The 20,306-nt window shown below is 51.0% G+C and overlaps 1 protein-coding gene across 2 annotated transcripts in view; it reads left to right on the forward strand.

Annotated features, from left to right (window-relative positions):
- NAV2 (neuron navigator 2) overlaps positions 1-20,306 on the forward strand; it is a 740,939-nt gene that overhangs the window by 215,062 nt on the left and 505,571 nt on the right. The window lies entirely within an intron of this gene.

Below are 20,306 nucleotides of genomic sequence, written 5' to 3' on the forward strand. Positions count from 1 at the left end.
TCTTTTTCTTTTTTCTTTTTTTTTTTTTTTTTTTACCTCACAGGGTGATTGAGAGAGTTTAGGGAGGTCAGCCAGGTAAACTCCTTGGCATCTTGCAAGTGCTTGTTTAGACATAGTCCCTGTTTTCAGCTATCCACCTGGAGGCCACCTGGAGGTCCTGGGGGTCCCAGGAGCCGGTCCCCCACTCAATCCTGCTCTACCCCTCTCAGGGGGCATATGCTAGTGTAAGAAGTCTGGACCCACCCTGTCCCCCCACAGTGGCAGCGGTCTTGGTGGGTGCAGTGGCAATGGCCACCTGCAGGGGGAGCCATACACACACACATTTCAGTGCCAGGCCTGCGGGCGATCCCTGAGGAAGAGGGCTTTCTATGGGGAATGGGTTGAAGCTGGCATCAGCATGTTTTCTGGAATCTTCCTCCCATTGTGGAGAGGAGTGTCTGGGGATATTCACAAGGCAAGGTGCTGCTTTTCCTCTGGTTGCTGGAAAAAAGTGAGAACTTGAGCTGGCTTGATGCTGGAGGTCTCCCCTGAGGCCTCAGAAAGCGCCTTACTAGCTGTTGATTTTATTTTCACCACCCAGCCTGGCTCTGGCAGGCCCTCCGCAGACTGCTGGCTGCAGTGCCTTTCTAAGGAGCCTCTTGGCAGAGCTGTGAGCTGGGCCTCGTGTTCTTCGCTCCATCTGAAGGAGCAGAACTGCATGGGGTGGCTGGCCATGCTTAGCAACCTTCCTTCACCTCCGAGTGGGGGTGGAGAGTGGGGTGGAGGCATGAAGGTGTATAGACCTGCCCTCCGATCCCCAGCTAAGTCCGTTTGCTGCCGTTCCCTGTGGAACAAGGGACGAGGAAGCCAGTCACCGTGGTGTGAGCACCTCTGTGACCTGTTCTGCACCTCAAGAGCATTCTACCGAGGTAGAATGGAGGCTCAGAGAGGTCTGGTGACTTGCCCAGAGCCACACAGCTAGCAAGCAAAGATGATAATGCCATATGCCACTAACTGAGAGCCTCACCGTTGGCAGGCTTCACGGCAGTCCCATCACATATGCTCAATCCTACAACCAGCTTTGTAAAGCCCCTCTTCTGCCCTCAAGTCCGCACTGCCTCCGGACCCTTCAGTGGACCACTCTCCTGTTTCCCCAGTCTTTCAAATTGCTGAAATTCCCTTTTGCCCCACGGTTTGAAGTCCCCTCTTCCCTCTTACCCAAGAGTACTTTGGTGAGAGGGGCCGTGGTCCGACTTCAGCTCAGGTCATGATCTCGCAGTCTGTGAGTTTGAGCCTCGTGTTGGGCTCTGTGCTGACAGCTCAGAGCCTGGAGCCTGCTTCGGATTCTGTGTCTCCCTCTCTCTCTCTGACCCTCCCCCGTTCATGCTCTGTCTCTCTCGGTCTCAAAAATAAATAAACATTAAAAAAAGATGCATTTCAGGACAGCGCCCGGCATCCCTGTCGGAGGGCTAGCCTCGGGGGTCATTGTAATTTACAGTGGTTACAGGCAGGATAACAGACCCTCATCTCTAATGACCTCTCTGAATCCAAAGGAGACTGGGGCTGAATACCACCGTAAGCCTCAAGGTTATCTGTAAACTTGAGTTCTGTGAACACCATTTGGCACAGTTCTGAAATTCTTTCTGTCGTTGTGATAGCCGTCCCAGTGTCAGAGAGACGGGGAGCCCAGGCAGCTTGTGGCAAATGGCCTCGTCTTGGTACTACTTGGGGACTCAGGCATTTCTGACCTGCTGGGCACATAGGAAGTTCATGTGGTGGAGCAGAAGACCAGAAGAAGAGAATTTACCTTGACTCAGCACCCAGATGCCGCATCTTATGGTCACATCACAAAGATGTCTGTATAAGCTCCATGTAGGTATAGGACCCAGCCCATGGTCACCCAAGTGGCACAGAAAGGTTCCAGGAGCAAATCTAGGTAGGTCTAACGCAAATCCATGCATTTTCACTATTGCCTGTGGGATAAAACGTCCCAAGTATCACAGAGGTGCGTCTTCATTTGTTTTATGGGAAGGGGCCCATACTTTCTGTCGCTGTCATTTCTGCAGGCAGTGAGAACACCGTCCTGGCGAGGGAAATCTACGTCAGACCAGAGACTGGACAACGGAAGGTTGTTTCTGAAATATTTATCCCTGCAGAGTAAATATTTCTGTCTCCATCATTCCAGAATTTCCCAGTTGACAGCTTCACAGCTTCTTTTTCTTTCCTCTTGAACATTTAGCCGTCGCTGGAGACAGGGACACAACTGGTTCTTTTCATTTTCGACCGTGGACTTCTTGCCACCAAAGGAAGGAAGGCAGGCAGGCTAGTGACCCAACTAGGGTCCCGACCAAGGACAGGGGGCGGGGCTGGGGAGGGGAGGGGAGGGGTCAGGTTGGGTCCCCTGTGGTAATCCTGGGGGAAGACTCACCTGCCGGAGAGCCAAGCTAGGGTGTAGGTGGTTCTTTGAGTCATCTTGCAGACTTGCTGCTATAATGTTCTCACATCCATTCTGTCCCCTTCTTTTCTTTCTCATCAGTACCTCTCGGAGAGGTTGAATAACTTGCCCAAGGCCTCGCAACTAGTTAGTGCTGGCTTTCCACCTCCCTAGTGATGACCTTGCCTACTGCCCCTGCTGCTCTGTAATCAAAAGGCCCTTGTCCCCAGGCTCATCCTCGGGCACCTCACGATAGCCCTCTCTGCTCCGGCCTGCCGTGTACCAACCCCTCCAACGGAAACTTTCTTCCTCGTCTTTAGACCTTGCTGGGGCCGCTCCTGCTGCCTGGGACTCCCTTTGTTCATGTTATCCTCTCTGAATAAGAAAGGTCCTCAGGGAACCTTCATACAGTCATGCTCAGCTTAAAGATCCCCTCTTCTGAGGGGTCTCCTGTCACTTATTCACCTGCTCCTCCCTAGTGCACATACCCTGTCGCCCGCGTCACTCCTTGTAAAAGGCTCCCCGCTCATCCCAATGCTGATCACACTCAGCGGGACTTCTCATTTCATTTTCTGATTCCCCGACCGTGAGCTCTCTGAGGGTGGAGGCTTCTTTACAGCTGCAACCCCAGCAACTGATGCCCGGCCTGACCCACCGTAGGTGCTCAATAAACATCCAGTTGATGAAAGTGTGAGTGAGCAAGCTAGAGAATAAGTAAGGGTCTGTACTCATTTGTCACCGTGGTCCCCTCGGCCTGACACACCCTCCTCCGTGCTTCACACTTACGTTCTGAGTCTGCTTAAAGGGCTCGTCTCTCTCTGTGCCTCGGTTTCCTCATCTGTCAAAGAGGAAATAGTAACGGTGTACCTGAAAGCTTCCGGCACTGTGCCTGGCCTGTGCTAGGTGCTTAATAAATGACGGTGATTTTGTGATAGGTCGTAGCGTGATATTAATTAGCATAATCACCTGGGGAAACCTATGCCAACACGCTGAAGCTTGCCAAGGACAACTTCCCAGAAACGGCACACCGCGAGACCTACAGGGGACAACATCATTTCTTTTGAAAACCTGGCCCCAAATTGCATTTTACAAAATCTCTCGTCGACTTTTGGTTCGGGACCTGTTTGGTCTCTGAAGCCTAGGGAGGATTCCGCCTTGGCGTTTCGGCTCAGAAGGCAGTCCCCTTTCTTCCAGGTGCGCCCGGGCTGTGTCCACTGTCTGCAGGTTACCCTCCGCCCCCCGACGGCCAAGGACCAGCCTCATCGCTGCCTGTACTTCTCAGAAGTCACCCTCTTGGCGCGCCCTCCCCGGCCCACCCTTTCTGACCCTCCGGCTGCCTCTCCCCCACTTCCTAACCTCCCTCTCATCACGCTTTTCCTTGTTCAGACATTATCCGACCCGCTGTATCATCGGTGCCTTGTTGATGGTTCCCTCTCCTCCCCCAGCCCCCTAACTAGACGGCAAAGTCTTTGAACTCAGAGATTTTGACCGTTTTGCTCATTGCCTTTTCTCCAGGGCCCAGAACGTGCCAGGCACAGAGCACGGGCTCCGTGCATGTTTGTTATGTATTTGAGTGTATGGGTGGGAAGGAGGGTTTGCTGGCAGGTTCTGAATTCAGAACCCACCTGATACAGGTATATCCTTAGCAGGGAGAATCAATCTTCCCTGAGCTGTCCGTCTGGGCCAGCCTTGGGTAGTGCTTGATGCGTCACTTCCTTCCATCTTCACGGTGGCCTTCTGGATGAGAAAGTTGGGGCTCAGAGAGATGAAGAAGCTTCCCTGTCACACAGTTTATGGGCAACAGAGTCTAAGGACTGTGCCCTCCCATCCTGGACAGAAGGCAGTGCCTTTGCCCTCTGCCGCACCCCAGCCTGTCGGGGAGGCCTCCGCGGGTGGTTTCTGAGCTGGCTGCTTTGCAGGGCCAGAAGGCCCATCCCTCCTCACCTGTCTGTGTGTGGAGGCGTTTTTGGCATGTGCACTGAGTCAGGTGGCCCAAGCAGCTTTCAGCGGTCGGAGGTGGCAGGCTAATTATCGGCTCCGGGAGCAGCGGGTGGACATACTGGGGATGGTCTGAAAAGTCCGCCTAGAACCGTGGCCTGGAGCAGGACGCCCTCCACCTCCTTCCCTGGGGGAGCGGGGTGCAGGGCAGGGCCAGGACAGGCAACGTGATAGCGTGAAGGGTGTTTCCTGCCCAAGGAAGATATTAGACAAGAGTGAGAAAGACCTGGATTCTGATCCTGGCTCTGCCACTGACGAGTTGCGTGAAATTGACTGCATTTGCTCAATATCCCTGAGTCCTCTGCTCACACAACCCCAGCGGTAATCCAGGCATGCCTCCCAAACTTGGGGGCATGATCCACGAGACAACGTCAGCAGCATGCTTACCGCAGGCACAAAATAGATGCTAGCTGTTTTATGTGTATCCATTGCAACATGTGACTTCCTGTCTTGTGAAGTGTGGAATGAAAGGTTTCATTCAGCAGAACAGGCCTGGCACACAGTAGGCACTGAATAAAGGTCAGTCCCCTAGCTCTTCCCCTTCCCATCCTTCAGCGCCAAGTTCCAGGCCTCTTTGTCCCTGGGGATTTGACATCCCTGCCCCTGCCCTGGGAGGGGGGGGGTGGTTCTGTGGGCTCCTGCTTAACGGGGGACTGGTATGGTCATTTTGGAACGATTATGTTAGAAGCCCCCTCCCTTCTTCCTTCTTTTCTCTCTCCCTTCCTTTCTTCCCTCCGTCTCTCTCTCCTTTCTTCCTTCTATTCAATTCATTTTTAGTGAGTACCTACTAAGTGTCAGTCACTGTGCTAGGTGCTGTGAATACCGCTGCAAGCAAGACAAGATCCCTGCTATCATGGAGCTTAAGTGTAGGTGGAGTCTGGTGATGGAGGAGAAAATAAACAAGTATACAAGGAAATAAAATAAGCATTATAAAAGCAGAAAATAGAATCATATACTAGGAGCTGAAGAAGGGCTAGTAAAACTACTTTAAATGGGGAGCCAGGAAAAGCATTGCTAAGGAAGCAATATTTGTATCCAGACTTGAAAGGTCAGGGTAGGCCTACCACGTTCAGCCTCGGGAAAAGGGGTCTCAGGCTGCAGGCGCAGCGTGTGCAAAGGCCCTGGGGAAGGCTGTACTTTTCAGTGGGGACAGTGGGCCCCCAAATGAAGCCCCATCTCTGCTCCCCCGGCTCAGGCAAGGCAGGCAGGCTTCGTCCTCGAGGCTTGGCTGCACTTAAGATCCTGCTCCCAGGATGTCCTCTCTGCACTTAATTTGCTGCAATTGGCAGAGGTTAATCCTGTTCATGTTCCTCAGGGCCCCTGCCAAAGCCGGCCCTTCTCACAGATGCTGGTTTAAATTAGAGGGATTGTTTTCGGAAGATGAGATTCCAAACTGGTCCTATTTCTGAGCCTTCCTAATGGCAGGCAACAAAAAGAATGCTGGGCTAGGCTGGCATCTTGACAGGTGGGGGGGGGGTGCCAGGTCCTGCCAGTCCAGTGAGAAGCAAGTCAGGCCCCATCAGCCCCCCTCCTGCCAGAATGCCGACCAGACCTGCTGGTCCCCCATTTGAGGTGCTCCAGGCTTGGCCCCCACCTGGCTCCTCCCTCTTCCTCCCTGTGCACGCCCTCCTGCCTAGCTCCGTGCCTTTGCCTCCCCTGTCTTCTGTCCCCACATGGGAAGGTCTGCTCACTGTCCCAGGATCTGCCTCCTAGAGAAAGACTTTACAGACACTCCCTGGGGGAACCTTTTCTCCTTTAGTCTCCTCATTTCTCTTATGGTCTTTAAGGCATTGGCCGTAGTTGCAATTGAGCTGGGGAGACTGAGTTCCACTGGAGTGTGAGCGCCTTGAGGGCAGGACTCCCAGGTGTTCGTCTCTGCCTTTCCCGGGCCTCGCACATCATGCATTCAGCAAATGTTAATTCATCCAGCCAACGTCTGCTCTGTTCCAGGCTCCACGACAGGCAAAGGGGGAATAGCTCTGAGTGAAGCATCCTTCTTGCTCTTAGCTTGCTCCTGGCTTAGTACAGGGGACAGGCCATGAAGAGACATTGTGACACGGAGGGCTGAGCGGATCAGGGTGCATGCTCTCGTAAGGGGTGCCCAGGAAGGTTTCTCAGAGAAAGTGATAGCCATGACACGTAGACTGAGGACAGCAAGGGTCGGGGGGTAGGATGGCTGGCCCCGGATCTCCCGTGTAGCGCATGGCAGAGTGAGCTCTCCAATCGGGGCCCACATCAGTGCCAGAGTGGGTTCCCTGCCTACCACACCCCCCCAAGTTAGCACACTCCTCTCTGATCCTGCCCCACAGGGTAAGAAGGAAAAGCGTCAGACCCACTTGCTCAAAGCCTTGCCACATTCTGCTGCAAAATCTTCTGTTTCCAAGCCACTTCAGACTTGTGATGACTCACCAGGTCCTTGGAGTCGCAGAGACTGTCAGCAAAATCCGAGGCCAGTGAACAGATTTCCCACCGCAGGGTATTGTGGGACAGCTCGCTTCCTACTGGCGGTTGTTTCTTTTTTTTCCCCCTCCTATTTCAAAATAATGCATACTAATTGTAGAAAATTTGGGGAGAAAATGCAAATCGCCCATAATTTCACGACCCAGAAATAACCATTGTTAACGTTTCGGCGTACTGAGATAGTTACTTTGGGATTTTATTTAGAAGTCGCTACAATATATAATTACTGCTTATTAATATATGCAAATATATGAATATAATTACCTTGTATGTATTTAGCTTATTGTAAAGATTTGCACCCTCTACTGCCTGGAAACCTCAAAGACGGAGAGCGTGAAAGAAGTAGCTCTGGGGTGCCTGGGTGGCTCAGTCGGTTAAGCGGCCGACTTCGGCTCAGGTCATGATCTCGCGGTCCGTGAATTCGAGCCCCACGTCGGGCTCTGTGCTGACAGCTCAGAGCCTGGAGCCTGTTTCAGATTCTGTGTCTCCCTCTTTCTCTGACCCTCCCCTGTTCATGCTCTCTCTCTGTCTCAAAAATAAATAAATGTTAAAAAAAAATTTGGGGGCACCTGGGTGGCTCAGTAGGTTAAGCATCCGACTTCGGCTCGGGTCACGGTCTCGCGGTCCGGGAGTTCGAGCCCCGCGTCGGGCTCTGTGCTGACAGCTCAGAGCCTGGAGTCTGCTTCAGATTCTGTGTCTCCCTCTCTCTCTGACCCTCCCCCATTCATGCTCTGTCTCTCTCTGTCTCAAAAATGAATAAACATTTAAAAAAATTAAAAAAACCTTAAAAAATTTTTTTTAAATAAATGAAAAATTTAAAAAAAGAATTAGCTCTTATTGCCGACCTACTACGTGCCCTGCTGCAACTCACACTCTTTGTACTGACAATGCGAGAGTCGCCCTTCTGTGATGAAGCAGACGTTCTCTCATTTATCCTGATGGCGACCCATCAGATGGCTGTTGTTCTTATTTCCACTTGGCAGATTAAAAAAACAAAACCGAAAACAAAATAAAGGAGGCACGACCAGTAATCCCTTAGCCAAGAGCACAGAGCTGGGATGCAGTGGGCCTGGGAGTGAGCTCCTGGTCCACCCTGCTTTCAAAGTGCATGTTCATTCTCCCTGTCGTGAAGTCCCACGTCCTTATCAGAGGCCTCCGAGAGAACGCACGCATGCTGCCCTTAGAGATGGCCAAGCGGAGGTGACTAATGGCCAACGGCTGGATGTCACCATCATTTCTTTATCCAGCCCTCTGGCAGACCAAACCCGGGGCCAGCCTCTGGGGGGCTCACAGGGAAATAGGCTTCTCCCAGTATTCTGAGGTTGCTGAGAGACCTCAGCCTTCAGAGGAGGGAAAGGGTCACAGAGATCAGCTAAGAGCTGTGGCAGTCACTGCACTTGAAAGAAGAAACAGGGTCTGAGGTTGTAGATTCCCCGGGAGACACCTCTGCTGGCCGCCAGCCAGAAGGCCTCCCAAAATAGATCTCCTGTCATGATGACAGCAGCCCAAGGCCTGACCCTAAGCCTGTAGGGCCCAGAAGCTGCCTCGTAGCAGCCACCTCCCACACACCAGTCGATACTCCAGACATGAAGGTATTGATCTGCTGGGTGTTGCAGCCCGGATTCTGCAGGTTGAGATGGGATAAGAGGTGTCAATGGCATCCCAGGGAGTAACACCTTAGAAAGAAGAGGGCAGAAAGCGTGCTTGTGCAGGAGAAGCCTGGATGGTGATGCAGACAGGACAGAGCCTCTGCCAGCCCAGGAGAGAGCAAGTGCCCAAGCAGAGATTGCCACCAGAGGGGTCTCACGTCGGACAAAAGTGGCTGGGGCCTTGCTACGCTGCCTTGCTCAGTCACTGAGGAAAGCACGCCCAAAGGCACATCACACGCCCTGCAGCTGGGCATCCGCTCCTTTTTGGCAGGAGGACTCGAGCCACGCATCTCTGTGTCTGCCACACAAGGAGAAATCTAACCACCGCAGGGTCTAGAAGGCTCCTGTCGGCTACATCAGTGAATTCACCCCGCATGGAAGAGCAATGTGGGAAGCCAAATAGGATCCGAAGGGTACCGGGTGGGCATGGAATCAGACCATAGGAATTGTAAAATCGAAATCCTTAACGGCACCAGGCTAAGGTAGTCTGACAAGGTGACAAGCTGACCTGCTCTTACGTTAGGCTTTTATTGCCCCTTGTATTAATTTGCGAGGGTGGCCATCACCAAGTATCAGACTGAATAGCTTACACAACAAAAATTTATTCTATCTCTGTTCCGGAGTCTGGAAGTCAGATGAAGGTGCTGGCGCCCTTGGTTTTCTCTGAGTCCTCTGTCCTTGGTGTGCACACGGCTGTTCTCTCACTCCCTCTTCACATGGTGCCCCAATGTCTCCCTGTGTGTTCTGATTTCCTCTTCTTACAAGCACATCATTCAGGTTGGTGGATTTCTAGGGGACATAATTCAGCCCATAACAACTCCTAGCCCCACTTTACATGGACAGAGTCTGCCTAATGTAACTGACCCGGACACAAGTCTTGCCTGGATGAGTCCATCCTGCCTCTACAGGGCGGGGATGGTTGACAGGGGATAAACTTGTAAAGAGATACCCAGCCATGAAGGCCCTTGGATGTCAGACTAACGGAGTTGTATTTTCTTCTGAAAGCCAGGGGGAGCTCTTGGTGGGGCAGTGGCATGATCAGATGCATATTTTTGGAACATCACTTTGCCCATCACTTGGAGCACGGATTGAAGGAGGCAGGACAGGAAGGAGGAAGGTTCATAGTGAAGAGAGGATTGTACTAGTCCAGAGAAGAGATGATGAGGCCTGAACTGGGGTGGCTGCCCTGGGAATGAAGAAGAAAGAATGACTTTCAGAACCTTTTAAGATACACCCTTCCACAGTATCGTGGCAAGGGCTGAGGGAGGCAACATTCAGATGGCCAGTACACTCACTGAACAACAGAACCTAGTCATGTGAGTCATCTTTTTAACATCAAAATACTTCCTCCGGGTGAAATCTTAAATGGGAGATACGCATATAAACAGCTTATATAGAGAGGTTATATTTTGTTTGGGCAAAAGTCATGATAGGGATCCCAAACCTCTGCCCACTGGGGTGACCATTGTCTCCTAATGGGTTCTAGAGACTCTGTTCCCATCCTTAGAGTTCCTCTTCCTCCAATTCTTCCTCCATTTGGGGGCAGACATTTAGCTGGCACACATTGGTACAACCGCATCTCAACCAGTTGGTGACATCCACTGCCCTGAGCCCTCTATGTGCCTCCCTGCTCAATAGCCTCCAAATATCCAGCCCCTGCCACAGTTCTTAGACCTCCCAACAGTCCAGCAGCCAGTGGGGCAGGTCCAGGCACACAGAGGGGCTCTTGGACCCAATTCTCCAGCACTGTGGCCAGCATCTGTTGACTGGTTGGACCCTTGCCATGGCAATTATTAAATCTGTTGAATATCACTAGTCCTTATATCTTGCACACCAGCCATTTCCAACTATGGACTTTGTTCTCAGAAATACCATGGTATTTGTTCCTTCTCATGGGAATGCTTTCTTCTCCTTTCTGCCTGGCCGGCTCCCGCACATCCTGCAAGACTTAGCACATATCGGGGCGCCTGGGTGGCGCAGTCGGTTAAGCGTCCGACTTCAGCCAGGTCACGATCTCGCGGTCCGTGAGTTCGAGCCCCGCGTCGGGCTCTGGGCTGATGGCTCAGAGCCTGGAGCCTGTTTCCGATTCTGTGTCTCCCTCTCTCTCTGCCCCTCCCCCGTTCATGCTCTGTCTCTCTCTCTGTCCCAAAAATAAATAAACGTTGAAAAAAAAATTTTTTTTTAAAAAAGACTTAGCACATATCACCTCCTGAGGCCTTCCGTGCTGCTCCCAAGGCAGTGTGCATGGTTCTCTTTTAAACTTAATTCTCTTGTGGTCCTTTTTGTGCCCCAAAGACATGTATCTGTTCACCTCTGTCTTTTTGTTTAATTGTGTATATGTGTGTGTGTGTGTGTGTGAGAGAGAGAGAGAGAGAGAGAGAGAGAGAGAGCCATGTGCACACACGTGCATGAACACATAGGGGACAGGCAGAGAGAGAGAGAGAGAGAGAGAGAGAGAGAGAGAGAGAGAGAATCTTAAGCAGGCTCCACACCCAGTGCAGAGTTGAACGTGAGGGCTTGATCCCATGACCCTGGAAACATGACCTGAGCCAAAATCAAGAGTTTGACGCTTAGAGGACTGAGCCACCCAGGCACCTCCTACCTGTCTTCTCTACCCAGTTTTCTTTTTCAAAGGGTAGACCGAGCCTTTCTATTATTCTTTCTCCGGAATGTAATGCATAGTAGGTACGTAGAGTTGGAAGGACTGTCTGTGGCCCTGACAAGGTGCCGTGGGGCTCTTTGATTCGGCTGTTTCCGGGCGAGCAGTGCTGGTTCTGTATTTCAGAGGAGCGTTCTCCCTTCCCTGCTGTGTCCCCCAAGGAACCGAAATACCGGACAGCAGGATTTTATCTTCCTCATCAGAGAAGGCCGGGTTCCCAGGACAGCGCCTGGTACACAGAATGTCCTCAGTCCATGTTCGTAAAAGCCCAAATGATCCGAATAATGCCGCTTTGGTAGTTAGAATGCAGGTATTATCACCACAGCCCCATGACATGACTCTAACACTGTGTTTATTTATCACATAAGGAAACTGCGGCTCAGAGAAGCTAAGCGGTTTGTCCACGGTCACCGCGTTAGTTAGTGATGGAGCTCCAAAAGCCAAGTTCTTGGTTAGCCTCTACCCTGCACTCTACCCGCTTCCCCTGTGGGGCTGCATTTCAGATCCCCATCCTATGACATCTGTCCTACGTGAAGGAACTTGCCAGCTCACCCTCTTTCCCTGCCTTGAGGCCAGGTGACACAGCACAGGATTGGGACCCCTGAGTGCGAGCGCAGACTGGGCATCCAGGTGGCCGTCCTGGTCTCTGGGCTCTGTCCCAGCTACTTCTGGGTTCCCCGGACTATCACCGTCAGCCCCTCTTCTTCCTCTGTGTCCTTCACCGCCGATCTTTTTCACAGCTCTGCTTCCCCTCCCGTCAACAGATCTCTCAACAAATGTTTTCCATCACTGCTGGCTATTTTTATCCCTTTATCAGAGTTATTTCCTTTGGTAAATAGCTCCCTGGCACAGGGTGGGCAGCCTCACTCAGGTGCCAGCAAGCACATGCAGGCAGGAGGTGCGGGGCCGGTGGGCATCTGGGAGAGGGAGGAACGAGCGACAGGGGCCGGGCCCGGCGCTGGGGGACTGTGTTCGGTGCTGATGGCAGTGGCAGCAAGAGGCTCATTCATCCACCCCCCCCCCCCCCATTTCAATTTGTTAAAACCATTCTCTGAGAAGGCAGCGTGTGCCGAGGGGCCTCGGAAGCAGACAATCAGTGACAGGCGCCCAAAATAGCCTCGGAATCAGCAGCGTTTTGTTTTGCTCCAGGCTTTTCATGCCTGCGAGGGGAGGAAAGAAAGGATCCAGAGCATTTTCTGCGTCCAAACACACATCTTTTTTACAATAAGACAAATGACTCGTATTCCTGCTATTAAACCCAGCAGCGTCCCCTCCCCACCAGCCACCCCTTCTCTGAAGACCTCGCCAACATTTCCTTTTGTGGCTGCAAGAGGAGAGAATAGCAGCTCACGCGGGTTCCGGCGCAAGGAGCCTCTGCCTCCCCGGGCTCGCCTTTTACAAGCGGGGATTTTAATAAATTAGCGCCAGGGCGCGTGCCGCTCGCTGCAGCTGCCGTGACAGCTCTCCAGGAGGGGCTGCGAGAGCCAGGCCCTGCTGGAGAGGACCGAGCCAGCGGTTTGCTGGTGGGAGCCCCTCGGCCCCAGTCCCAGCTGACACCAGCCCTGCGGTGGCCCCTCTCTGGCCACGGCCCCTCGCAGCGCTTACGGGACCGGCCTCAGCTTCTGGAGGAGACTCCTTGGGGGCCAGGGAGGCCGCATGCATCAGGAGGAGTCCCAAGGGGGACAGCACGACCCCTGGACTCCAGTCTTACCCCTGTGCTGACTCCCCCAGCGGCCTTGTCCAAGCCACCACTTGCCGTGAGACCGGTTCCTGGGGAGTCAACTCTCAGAGCAGGCTGCTCCCTCTCCTTTAGAGCGCTTGCCCCGTGGGAACTTAGCTCTTACTTGTGGGGCAGTTTGGCCACTTCGATCACGGGCCTGTATACTTTTTAGGCCCATGGGCCGAATCTGGCCATACGCGTTTATGTTGTCTGGTCTGTGGCTGCTTTCACAAGACAGTGGCAGAGCTGAGCAGTTGTCCTGCAGAGATGGGATGGGCCCTAAAACCTTAAATATTTACTCTTCGGCTTTTGACGGGAGAAGTTTGCCACCCCCTGGTCTAGCTGGTGAGTCCCACAGAAGGTTTAGAGACACTTCTCAAGATTCCTCAGCCAGGCCTGAAAGGAAATATGAATGCGGAAGCCTCAGTGCCCCAGACTGTCAGGGATGTTCTCAATTAAATGTGCACAAGTAGAGTTGGGATTTGCTAGAACAGGAATCCCTCCCAAGCTAGGACATTGCCTGGCAAATACTGGGGGCCTTCTCCAGCCCTGGTTCCCCTCACTGGTCACAACTGAGCTCCGACTGGTAATGGACGACATGTTCTATCCTAGCCTCTATCTGAAGGTCCTTCCTACACGGCTTACATGGCTAGATAGAGAGAGTAAGGGTCCTGGGATCACGAGTGGGAACAGGTTGTAGAGGTTGAAGTACTTGGGAATCACTAGTTCAGAGCTGGGTGTTACTACTCACCGAGCCACATAACCTTGAGCGTGTCGGTAGACCTCTCCGAGCCTCACTATCTGCAAGGCGGAAGGAAAACTAGAGCCTTCCTTGCAGGGTAGTAATAAAGATTAAACGCAATAATGTGTGCTGTGTATTCAGCGCAGGACCTGGCGATCCAGAAGAGTAAATAGTAAGCATTTAGTTGTTGTTCCCCTGCGGAGCTGGTTTAGGTTTATTCCAGCTTTTCCTGAGTTTCCCAGGACTGGTGGCTTTGGGTGTCTCTAGGCCCCTCGTGGACTTCACCTTGGGAGTGAAAGGCTCTGACAAGTCCTCTGTTTTGTCTCACTGAAGTGGAAAGTTCTATAAAACCCAGAGGCACCACATGCCAAACCAGCCTGCTACGCTCCTGGCATGGGGACCAAGTAGTGACTTTGAAAATGTGTGTTTTCCTGGATAAAACCTCTAATTGGACAATTGTAGGTCTTCTGGCTTTATGTAGACTTTATGACTTTGAAAGCTCTTAAGCTGGGGCGAGAGAAAATTTATGAATGGGATTTCTTTATTTCTGTAACACTCTGACTCATGCTGTTGATCCAGTTGGGGGGCTGGGCTTCCGTTACTTGCTAATTTCTCTTTGCCAGGTGGTCCTTGCTCTGCCTCAGTGAGCCACAGCCAGTGGGTACTGAGCCCCAGAAGGGGGTCGAAAGGGGCTAAAAAATTGTTCCGGACCCAGATTGATTTCCCAGGCAAAGAAATAGAGTGCTTGGGAATTTCTCAGGGAAGCTCTATAGCTTTTCTCTTAAATTTTGAAAGCTTGTTTTTACCGGGCTGTTTCAGTTCCTCTCATAGGAAACTCTCACCGTCTACATAAAAGGCACTGGTCTCAGAGAAAGGGCCGATTTCTGGCTGAGGGACGTTTCCTCTGGGTGCCCTCATCCAAGAGCTCGTTTGAAGGTAGGCAATGGAGCTACCAAGATGTGTCTCGATCAGCGTACTAATGAGACTGACTTTACTTAAAAACCGTGTTGGTTAGGGTAATGTACATTTCTAAAACAAACAGATTCCAAAATGGATAAAGGCTGAAACACAATAGAAATTTGTTTCTCATTTACATAGTCATCCAAGGCTGATATTTCTGGTAACAGTGGGTGGCTATCATCCACCCAGTGACTCAGGAACCCTGGCTCCTTCTACCTTATGGCTTCATCATCCTCTCTAGAGCCTTGAAGTAACCTGCATCTAGCCAATGGAGTTGAAAAAGGGCGCAGGGAAGGCTCACCTTCTTCATATAAGCCTTGGCCCAGAAGTGAGTGTTACCATGCCTTGCATTCCATTGGTGAAGTACACGGCTATACCTAAATGCCAGTGGGGCGGGGGACTGCAGTCGTTTGATGGGAAACCGCTTCACATGGACAACTGTGTGCAAAGGAAGGGGGCACATGAATTTTAGTAGGCAATCAGCAGTATTTGCTATAGAAAGAGAAAAGTATCAAAAGAGAAAAGGCCATCGAAGATTAAATACAGAGAGGATGCCATTGGGTCTAGCACCTGGCCAATAATAAGGACCATAACTATCCTTGTCTGTGAATCCCCATCCCTTAGAGCAGTGCCAAGCATACAGTAGGTGCTGAGTAAATGTCTGTGAAAGAAATAAGTGCAACAGAAATGAGAAAGTGAAAGAAATAAGAAATAAGTGGCCCAGAGTCCAAGGGTTGGCCCAATGTTTCCCCAAAAGGGATCCAGACGCTTATAGTTACTTATTCAATTTACAAGTTGCTTTTATCGAAGGCAGTAAAAATCATATAAATTTGGGACTATCCCGGACAATCTAGTGTATAGATGTTGTACCCAAGGTTTCACAGGATTTCTGATTAGAAGATCCCTTCGAGGACATCTAGGCCCATAACTGCAAATGTGTCCCAACTCACAAGCTAATGCAGTGACCGCCTGGCATTGGAGTCTGCAGGAAAATGTGCTGTGATTGACTAGTGATGTGTACCACAGGCAAGGGGAAGGACAATATGGTAAGCTAAGTTTTTGACAAATCCTATCAAGCCTAAGATCCCCCATAATTTATATATAGGGGCGAGGCTCAGAGAGGAGAGTGGTGGGCAGCTGCCTTTGGAGACTCGTTGGAAGGCCTGGATGAGGAGGTGATTAGAGCCAGGAACTAAGTAGATGATGACAGAGATCAGAAGAAGGTATGCTGGAAAATTCTCTTGGAAATCCAAGGGAGCCAGGGGCTACAAGACTGGTCTATCGTGACTACTTCCGAAAGAGAAAAGTGGAGGCAGAGCACCGTTTCGACTCTTCGACTGACATGCTTTCTACTGAGCTTGGTCAGCCTTAGAGCGGTTGTGGTCCACATCGTATCTCCCCAAAATTCATATGTTGAAGTCCTACTACTCAGTACCTTAGAATGTGACTGTATTCTGAGATAGGGTCTTTGAAGACGTCATAAAGTTAAAGCGAGGTCATTGGAGCAGAGTCCAGTGTAATGTGACTAGTGTCCTTACGAGGAGAGGAGATTAGGACACGGATACGTGAACAGAGGGAAGGCCACGTGAAGACACAGGGAGGAGACGGCCATCTACAAGCCAGGGAGAGAGGCCTCAGAAGAAATCTACTCTGCTGACACCTTGGTCTTAGGTTGCCAGCCTCCAGAATTGCGAGAAGATAAGCTTCTGCTGTTCAAGCCACCAAGTCTGTGGGACTCTGTTATGGCAGCCCTAGCAAAGGAAAAGAAGGGGAAAATGAAGTCTGCTGTTCTTGCCTGCGTTTCTGTCTAGGGCATGTGCCATAAGGCAGACCCATGAAGTCACTGGGCAGTGAGCAGATGGCTCGAGGCCTTCCTGGGCCTCTAGGACTCCCTGGAGTTTAGAGTCCAGCAGGCATCTCATGGTGACCTGGACACAAAGGGCACCATCCAGTCCATGAGCCCCACAACCCATCACCAACTGGTCCCTCCTCTGTCCCTGCCCATGCTGCCGGCTGGGGGTCCAGAGCCACAAGGGTCATGGCTCCCAACCCTGTGTGAGCTCGGTCTGGAGCGAAAAAGAGAAGTGTGTTTCCTGGATCCTAAGGCGGCGTTGATGACAAAATACGTTATCAATTCAGCAACAGTGTTTCAGGAGGCAAGAAATACTCCCAAATTAATGAGAAGCACGGGTTGGCGGAACTATCCCGAGTTTAGTAGAGTAAAAATGGGACCACCTGCACGGCTTTGAATCAAGAAAGTGGAGTCGATCAATGGTTAGAGTACCGGGTGCTTTGTGCTGTTACGGGGAGGGTGGTGGGGAGGGTGTGATTGTTCCTGCCTTGGCGGGAGGTCAGGGCCCTAGAGAGGGGACATCTGAGGAGCAGTGTGCCAGGCCGACAAGTCAGGAAGGGTATTCTCAGCAGAGGGAACAGCACCGGCAAAGGGCCAGGGCGTATGCATATCTGCAACCGTGTACACAGAGGAAGAGACTGAGGTGAGGGTGTTCAGACAGAGCAGCCTGTGAAATGCCTAGAATGCCATGTCCAAAGCCCACTTCCGCTAGAGCAGAGGGCGAGCAATGAGGCCTCAGGCCAGGAGGGAGCGAGCCCCGGCCCCGTTCAGAACAACATTGCAGCTAAACCTGCCCTGGCGGCTCCTCTCCGTCAGCGGCTCCCAGAGCTGGAGCACAGGTGCATGGCAACCAAGAGATGGTCTGTGTAAAGCCACTTGCGAGGTGGTTCTAGAAGGCACACTGAGGATGAGGGAGAGAGGGAAGGAGCGTGTCGGGAGGAAGACGCTCTGAGAGGAAATTGCCCTGCCCCTGCTGAGCACCCTGGGGGGTGTGGGGCAAGTCCCTGCTGCCCTCTGGGCCCCACCTTCCTCGGGACCTGGTAGTGGAAAACCGTGCGGGTGCAGGAGCCAGCTGCGTGGGTTCAAAGCCAGGCTCTCTTGCTTATGATCTTGCTTAGATCGTATTGTTAGATCAGATTGCTTAGATCAGTTGGCTGAATTACATAACCTCTGGGTCTAAGTCTTCTCCTATGTGGAATGGGATAATAATGGTACCTGTTCTTTAGAGTTGCTCTGGGGATTGCATGAGATAATACATGCAAAGCACATTTAACGGCGCCTGGCACGCGTGAAACTCCCCAAATCAGCTATTGTGAAAAGTGGCGGTGATGATGATTGGTTGTGTAGGACTAGCTTAGTGGGTTTTAAATCTTAAACCATGGAACCTTTCTTCCAACATATTTGGAACATCAACATGCAGAAAAGGTTACATTGAGCTCTCTCTTTTTTTTTTTAATGTTTATTTATTTTGAGAGAGAGCGAGCGAGCGAGCCAGCACAAGGCAGGGAGGGGCAGAGAGAAGGAGAGGCAGAATCCCAAGCAGGCTCCGCACCATCATGGCAAAGCCCGATGCAGGGCTCAAAGTCCCAAACCGTGAGATTATGACCTGATCCAAGATCAAGAATCAGACGCTTAACCGACTTTGCCCCCTAAGCGCCCCAAGCTCTTTTCGTTGAGGCAGGAGGCCCTGAGCCCAGACCCTCAGCACCCCCTTCCCCAGAGCTGTCTCCCAGCCCAGGGGGGCACCTCTGCAGAAGCCTTAGGCTGCAGAAAACCAAGATTGAAAGCAGCTGTCCCAGAGGATCTTTGAGGTCCCCCTCAGCTGCTCCTTTTTATCTATTTCTTCCTTCTGTAGCTTGAGTATACATCTGGAAAAACTATCTATACAGCTCAAAATCATGTTCCAAAAGCATTAGCTGAGCCAGACTCCGGGAATAGCCCAGTGAGGGCAAAGCAAAGTGGACACGCGAGCAACAATCCTGACTGCAAAGACCCACAGACAACTAAATACCAACCCCACATTTTTTTAAGTCCATAAATTTTTATTTAAGAAAGTTTACATGTTATGATTCATTCCATTGTCCCTCAGAGTAACTTTAGTTCCTGCAAAGTCTGAGTCAACTTATCTTTAAGATAGACCTTTTTGGGGTGCCTGGGTGGCTCAGTCGGTTAAGCATCTGACTTCGGCTCAGGTCATGATCTCGCGGTTCATGGGTGTAAGCCCCACGTCCGGCTCTGTGCTGACAGCTCGGAGCCTGGAGCCTGCTTCAGATTCTGTGTCTCCCTCTCTCTCCACCCTTCCCCTGCTCACACTCTGTGTGTGTCTCTTTCTCTCTAAAAATAAATAAACATTAATTTTTTTTTAAAAGATAGGCCTTTTTAAAAGATCTCATGTCTCTTGAATAGACACTTCTCCAAAGAAGACATCCAGATAGCCAACTGACCCATGAAAGAATGCTCAACATCGCTCATCATCAGGGAAATTCAAATCAAAACCACGATGAGATACCACCTTATACCCGTCAGAATGGCTAACATGAACAAGTGAGGCAACAACAGATGTTGACGAGGATGCGGAGAAAGAGGATCTCTTTTGCATTGTTGGTGGCAGTGCAAGCTGGTGCAGCTACTGCGGAAAACAGTATGGAGGCTCCTCAAAAAACTAAAAATAGAACTACCTTACGACCCAGCAATTGCACTACTAGGCATTTATCCACAGGATACAGGTGTGCTGTTTTGAAGGGACACATGCACCCTCATGTTTATAGCAGCACTATCGACAATAGCCAAAGTATGGAAAGAGCCCAAATGTCCATCGATGGATGAATGGATAAAGAAGTGGTGTGTATATACAATGGAGTATTACTCAGCAATCAAAAAGAATGAAATCTTGCCATTTGCAACTACGTGGAAAGAACTAGAGGGAATTATGCTAAGTGAAATTAGTCAGTCAGAGAAAGACAAATATCATATGACTTCCCTCATATGAGGACTTTAAGACACAGAACAGATGAACATAAGAGAAGGGAAGCAAAAAGAATATAAAAACAGGGAGGGGGACTAAACATAAGAGACTCTTGAATATGGAGAACAAACAGAGGGTTACTGGAGGGGTTGTGGGAGGGGGAGATGGGCTAAATGGGTAAAGGGGCATTAAGGAATCGACTCCTGAAATCATTGTTGCACTATATAGTAACTAATTTGGATGTAAATTAAAAAAATAAAATTAAAAACAGAAAAAAAAGTAGAAGAAAAAAAGATCTCATGTCTCTACAAGCTGAAATGCAGAAAGTACATTGCTCTTTTGGCTAGTGATCTAAAATGTATTATTCCTTGGGGCACCTGGGTGGCTCAATTGGTTGAGCATCCAGCTCTTAATTTCAGCTCAGGTCATGATCTCATAGTCATGAGATCAATGAGCCCCGCATCGGGTTCGGTGCTGACGGCACGGAACCTGCTTGAGATTCTCTCTCTCCCTCTCCCTCTGCCCCCGCTCTCTGGCACAGGCACACTCTTTCTCACTGTCACTCAAAATGAGTAAATATTTTTTAAAACATATTGTTCCAGGGGCACCTGGGTGGCTCAGTCGGTTGGGCATCTGACTTCAGCTCAGGTCATGATCTCACCGTTTGTGAGTTCGAGCCCCGTGTCGAGCTCTGTGCTGACAGCTCAGAGCCTGGAGCCTGCTTCGGATTCTGTGTCTCCCTCGCTCTCTCTCTCTCTCTCTGCCCCTCCCCTGTTTGCACCCTCTCTGTGTCTCAAAGATAAATAAACATTAAAAAAAATATTATGGGGGCGCCTGGGTGGCGCAGTCGGTTAAGTGTCCGACTTCAGCCAGGTCACGATCTCGGTG

This window comes from Leopardus geoffroyi, chromosome D1 (assembly GCF_018350155.1).
Source record: "Leopardus geoffroyi isolate Oge1 chromosome D1, O.geoffroyi_Oge1_pat1.0, whole genome shotgun sequence".
NCBI lineage: Eukaryota > Metazoa > Chordata > Mammalia > Carnivora > Felidae > Leopardus > Leopardus geoffroyi.